This window comes from Vipera berus (assembly GCF_964194415.1).
Source record: "Vipera berus genome assembly, chromosome: 2".
Taxonomy (NCBI): domain Eukaryota; kingdom Metazoa; phylum Chordata; class Lepidosauria; order Squamata; family Viperidae; genus Vipera; species Vipera berus.
This window is the reverse complement of record NC_138203.1, coordinates 139,979,017-139,985,925: the sequence shown is the minus strand read 5'-3', so window position 1 is coordinate 139,985,925 and position 6,909 is coordinate 139,979,017.

The following is a 6,909-nucleotide window of genomic DNA, read 5'->3' as shown; positions in this document are numbered from 1 at the left end:
TGCCTCGACACTTATTTTGTTTAGATACAATACAATACTTGTTTATTATAGTCTTTTCCCCAAGAAACAGATCTTGCTTTATGTTATGGTCACATTTACCATTCTTATAGATTTTTGAACCTATCAGATACTATCTGTTACTCTTTCTCTTCTTTGTCTGGTTGCACTTCATTGGCACTAAGCAGTTAACACAAGCTTAGGTTTGTGGTTTTTTTTAAAATAGTAAACATCAGATTCACTTTTCACTTTCAAGAGGAGATCCCTTATGTCAGGGGTCTTGAAACTTGGCCCTTTTATGACTTGTGGACTTGAACTCTCAGAATTCCTTTTAACAAAGGGGTGGGGGCCCTGTGGCTGCTAAATTATATCCCCCATCATCTTCCACCATTGCCCATGCTGCCTGGGGCTGATAGGCAATTTGACTTAGAAGTCTCTGAAGTGATATAGTTTTCCCACTTTTTTCCATCAGGATGCCCCAACAGAAAGAGTTGAGAAATCAGACCCTCTGTCCCGGATACCCCTCCTCCATAGCTGATTTTTGATTGTTTGTTTGTTTGAGAAAATAGATTTTGACTTCTCCAAATCTCAGCAGTCATCTCCAAAACCTTCAAATCCAAGCATGTGGGTTGTTAAGCAAAGTGTGGAGTGCATTCTGGATGGGGGAGGCCTTTGGAGGCCTAGTACAAGCCTAGGCCCACCTGTCCTGGCCCTCCCAAGGCCTACCTACCCCATCCCCGAGACGACCTGTGCTCCACTTCCCTTGGGTTTCAACAGGCCTTTTCTCACTCCCACCAAGTCTTCCCAGGCCTTAGGTCTGATTCCCACCCCACCAGGCCAAGCACCCTTCTGCTCACTTACCTCCACCTACCTCCAAAGTTAAACTTTGAGGAACTCCGAGACCTTCCAGAGTGCTAGAATGACTTTCCTTTTTTGTGCGGCCACATGGCACGATTCCCAAAGTGGCTGCCATTTTCTCCCACCCACAAAATGGTGGCCTGCAGATAAACTGTTTTGTTTTGCTGCCTTAACAAGGTCTGCACGTTGCTGCAGAAAGCTTTAAAGTTTTTGTATACAGTAAATACGTTTGTAAGCAGTGTCTGTAAGATTTTTAAGCTGCTTCATTCTCTGCTGCTTGCAAGTATGATTTTTGTTATTTTACTTCAATCAATCAATCAGAATAGAGCTGGAAGGGACCTTGGAGATCTTCTAGTCCAACCCCCTGCTAACCGTACCCGGTTCCTACAACTGTTCTTCATATGTTTTAGTCTCTAGGTCTTTAATCATCCTAGTTGCTTTTCTATTATTTTAAAATAATAGGTCAGCTTCTGCAGTGTTCAGTAGCTAAGACACCTGTTTTGTTTTCATTAAAAGACATCTTCCTCCCCAAGAAAAAAAAACAGAGCAAGGGCAAACCTACCTCCCCTTGAGTCAGATTAAAAAGAAAAAAAATAGAAACTGATACATATTTTTTTCATCCCACTGGCAATGATGATTTCCTATGCAATATTAGGATCCAATATAAGAGAATATTTGTAGCTCAGAGTTGAACTATGGCATCCTTGGTGCTCTCTGAGCTTGCAGGCATTTCATCAGATGTTTGTCACAGATGTTTCAAGATCTACAGGCACATCAAAAAGGATGGGGATGTAGAGAACTCTTTTCCTGGAGATTTTATTGTAAACATCTGCAGCCAATTACAATATGACACTACACTTGTGAATTAAAGTGACTGACAATTGTCCTTTCACACAACATTTACAATGTCATTTAATGCATGGGTGGGACAAGTGACATTTGAGTGACATTGGGTGAGATGTAACAAGCACTACATAAATTAGAAGTAAAGATCAGATGGCGGACATTCATCAAAGGAAACTTTTTATCTAAAGGGAATTGATCTGAGAATATAAATTCCAGAAAACCTAACTTGGACAGCTAATTATTTGGGACAGGGGATCCCTCTCCCTACATACTGGTAGTAGAGCACACATGGGACATGAGCCTAAGTGGCACAGTGGTTAGGATGCAGTACTACAGGGTAACTCACTGTTCATTCCAGGAGTACGATTCCAAATGGCTCAAGGTTGACTCAGCCTTCCATCCTTTTGAGGTCAGTAAAATGAAGATGCAGATTGTGGGGGGTGGGGGGGGCAATAGGCTGACTCTGTAAACCGCTGAGAGAGGGTTGTAAAGCACTATGAAGCGGTATATAAGTCTAAATGCTATTGCTATGTTGAACTTTATTCATTCAGCAGGAAGAGATCTACAATAGACACCGGCTAGCATAGCCATTAACTCTCATCAAAACAAGAGCCAGAGACAGATCCCACGGTCTTGTGAAATGTTCCTTCAGATGAATCCAAACATGGAGAAATGGAGAAATTTCAGCAGATCTTCCAAAACTTCATGGGAATCAGCAAGGAAGAGCAAAATAACAAAACAAAACAAAACAAAACCCGAAACAAAACAAAAGCTCCTTAAATCAGCAACTTCATTTTTAGACTTATATAGGCGTCTGAAAGCAGACTCCACTGCACAGGTGCTCATAAGATCTTGAATGTTTTTTTCCCTCAGTCATTATAGAATGATGACTTTGTATTTCATATACTTTGTTTAGAGCAGGGGTCCCCAACCCCCGTGGACCAGTACCGGTCCGTGGCATGCCAGCAACCGGGCCGCACAAACAAAGCCCCATCCATGGGATGCAGGAAGCACACAAAACCACACACTCTCCAGTCCGCGGAAAAACGTTTCACCACGGAACCGGTCCCTGGTGCCCAAAAGGTTGGGGACCTCTGGTTTAGAGCCAGTTTGGTGTGGTGATTAAAGTAGTAGGCTAGAAACCCTGAAACTGTGAGCTCTAGTCCAGCCTTAGACACAAAGACAGCAGGGTGACCTTGAGCCGGTCACTCTCTCTCAGCCCTAGGAAAGAGGCAAGGACAAACCACTTCTGAAAAACCTTACCAAGAAAACTGCAGAGACTTGTCCAGGCAAGCTCTGAGAACCAGACATAACTGAACATAAAAAAAATGCTTTGTTTACATATAACCTCTGTAAGAACCTATATGTATGAAGAATGGCTCCACTTCTCAGGACTCAGAGCTTTGAAGAACAGCGCTTCCTTCCCCTCTTCCAATCTTTCTCCCTTTTTATGAAGAACAGATTCATCTATTTGCAGAAGGCAATTGATCCCTGCTTTTTCTTGCACAGAAAATGGATCTCCCCACAGAAGGCAGGGCAGAATTGTTTCCACCTGATCTTGTATGGCAGGAGCTTCTTCAGGCAAAAGTCAACATGGAGTTATGCAATAGAAGGCCAGTCTCTTTTGTACCTGTATGAATGTGATATGTGCATATAGAGGGGAGGGGTTCAGTCATTCTTGACTTTTAGATACATTCCCCATGGATGCGATTGCACACCACTACTTATTATTTATCAAATGTGAACTGCAAATTTCAACTACTTGCTCCCCCTCACTCCTGCATAAAGCGCCTTGAAAGAATAGGTTTGGGGATTGGGTAGATCTGAAACTTCCCATCTATGCTGCTTTTTATTCTTCAGATTTTCTGAACGTTTGCTTATCTTTACTGCTGAACATATCAAGGCTTCTGATATACAAAAGAAATCTGGGTTGACTAAATAACACCAACATTTGGTGCTTATTTATTTCCTAAACAAAAATCATCCAAAATATTCTGTGAAAAAATAATCACAAACACAAACACACACACCTCCATTCTTTCACCCGCTTTTGCTGTAATAATTGCTACCAAAATGCTTCTTGCAATTGCAAATTACAGTAGTCTCTCATATCATTATGTAGTAATTTTGGGCTATTCTTCTACAGCAAATTTCCTTGACTCAGTTATACTTGAGGCAGTTGTAGCATTTCAGGTTCTGCCACATTTCTATGTGGTAACTCTAGCCCAGGGCTTTTCAACTTTTTCACCCATTGTACCACTTTTAGGATAGGGCAACATTCGAGTACCACCAGTCGCCTAGCAAGGTGTCAAAAACTTGACCAAAAAAAAAGGAAAAAAGTGATGAAGTACAGGTAGTCCTCAACTTACAACAGTTCGCTTGGTGACAGTTCTAAGTTACAATGGCACTGAAAAAAGTGCCCCCCAAGCCACAGCTAAGCAAAACACATGCCTGCCTGCCCGGCAGCACTCTTCCTCCTGTCCGAGGTTTTCATTGTTGTGAGCATTTCTGTTGAGGATTGGCAGCGGGGATTTATTTCCCCCTCCCTCTGCTGGGTGGTTGCAGCAGGTTTTGTTCACTTCACATGACCCTGGGACACTGTGACCATCATAAATATGAATCAGTTGGCAAGCATGTGAATGTAAAGCACAAGACTCTGGAGATGCTGCAACATTCCAGCTGATCGGCGCTTCTTCTGGGCTCAGAAGCGCCATGATCAGTGCAGAGCTCCAGCTGGAGCCTGGCACTGATCCTGGCACTTCCACTGAGCTGACAGCCCCGAAGAAGCGCTGATCCTGGCGCTTCCGGTGAGCCCTGACAGCCCTGCAGCTCCATCCATTTTTCGCTCAGGCTTGTGCGGTGCTGCCACCAGTTCAGCTCATTCCCCTCCCCCACTACCACTTTTTTAGGGTGGTCATGTACCACCTGACAGGTGCCAATGTACCACAGATGGTACCTGTACCACTCGTTGAAAAGCCCTGCTCTAGCCATTCCAAAACATTAAATTGTTTCTTCTTCAGTTTTCTTGTAAACGTGCAGGAACCATGAACTTGCTGCCCAACCTGGTTCACTTCAGCTTCAGTTCTTCTGCAGAATTCCGATGCAAAGTGGAATTCATGCTTCCTTCAATGATGGAGAATCATCACTTCCTGAAGTAGCAAAGCACTTCACTTCACTAGACCAGACATACCCAATTCCAGCAACCGTTCCTTATGTTTTAGCCTCCAGTCCCCTAATCATCTTTGTTGCTCTTCTCTGTATTCTTTCTAGTCTCAACATCTTTTTTACATCGTGGTGACCAAAACTGGATGCAGTATTCCAAGTGTGGCCTTACCAAGGCATTGTTAAGTGATATTAACACTTCACATAATCTTGATTCTACCCCTCTGTTAATGCAGCCTAGCACTGTGTTGGCTTTTTTGGCAGCTGCAGCACATTGCTGGCTCATATTTAAGTGATTGTCCACTAGGACTCCCAAGATCCCTCTCACAATTGCTACTATTGAGCAAGGTATCACCTATACTATACCTGTACGTTTGGTTTTTCTTGCCTAAATGTAGAACCTTGCTTTGTTTACCACTGAATTTCATTTTGTTAGATAGTGCCCAGTGTTCGAGTCTGTCAAGATCCTTCTGAATCTTAAACCTATCTTCTGGAGTGTTGGCTATTCCTGCCAGCTTAGTGTCATCTGCAAATTTGATAAGTTCCCTATCTATCCCGTCATCCAAATCGTTGATGAAGATGTTGAAGAGCACTGGGCCCAGAACAGAGCCCTGGGGCACCCCACTACACATTTCCCTCCATGTAGATGCAGTTCCATTGAGGACCACACGCTGAGTACGGCCAGTCAGCCAGCTACGAATCCATCTGGTGATGATGCTGTCTAACCCACATATTTCTATCTTATCAATTTGATTGAGGTTCTTATTGTGGAGGACAGATTTTGGTTTTCACCAACTACTGTAATGCAGTGATGTGGCCTAGAAATTTGAGATAAGCGATCTTTTTTCTTATTAGGCAATGACTTCTGTTGTCACTACTTTTCCATGAATCCCATTTTTCTACAGGTTCTTTTGGATGGTGAAGTCATGAGTGATGACTTTTAACTAAAGTTAAGACATATCTGCAAATCTGGATGCTATTCTGGGATTGTTTATGGAGTGATTTTGTCAAGGCAGGCACTTTTAGTTAAGGTTCATTATTGATCCAGATCTTTTTCAAGACTATGTCTTTTACCAGGGAAGCCCAGAGCTTTAGAAATATTATTCATATTTATTTTGAGGGTGAGATGTTGTGCCTCTATAGTCTTATGTGGTGAGAATCTCACTGTGATGACAGAATCTGTGTGACATTTATATAGACTTTATAAACTTGTTTAATTAAGTTCTCACATAACTAGCCCTGCTGAACTTGGAGAGGGGTGATTGCTTATTCACATTGATAAATCATGCTTTTTTACCTGAAATAAATTAAATAAGCCGCAATCTTTGGTATTACTTTTTCACTCAAGTTATCTTTATATATCAACAGAACCCACATGAAGCTCTGATAACATTTGCTAGCAAAGATATACAAAAATTAAGAAAATTGAGGAATGAGTACACATTTTTACAGAACTATTTATGGTAAATATTTTTCACATTTTGCAGATGGGGAGCTTGGGCAAGTATGACTTTACTAATCAGGCTACTCCATGCAGTTTCAGGCAACGATTTTCTGTATTAATTTATTAACCGCCATTCCACCAACTTTATAGGGGAAAGACACCAGGCTTCATCTTACGCACAAACAGGATAACCCTACTGGGTTAATTTTAGTATTGGTTCATGCTCTGTGATGAGTCACGCACAGTGCATTAAGTTTCCTTGAAACTCATATATTGCTGTTCAGCAATCTTCTTTAGCCTTCTGGGCCATCATTCTGCGAGCTGGCCCTAGAAGATGAAACTTGAGTTCTACTAAAAAGAAGCAGAATCCCACCTGTGTCTTGATTTGAGTGAAACAAATATATTTCCTACAATATTTCTTAGGAATTTGAATGCTTAATGTCATCTCATGCTTTCTTCATGTTTGTGTGGGACACACAACTCTGCTTGGAAGCTTCTCTATCCTTCTCTATCCTAACAGAATTGTAACACTACAGTTTGCATGTTCCAGTTGTCAAAGGTAATCGGATTAAAAATGGGGTGAGGGTGTGACGAGGGGAAAG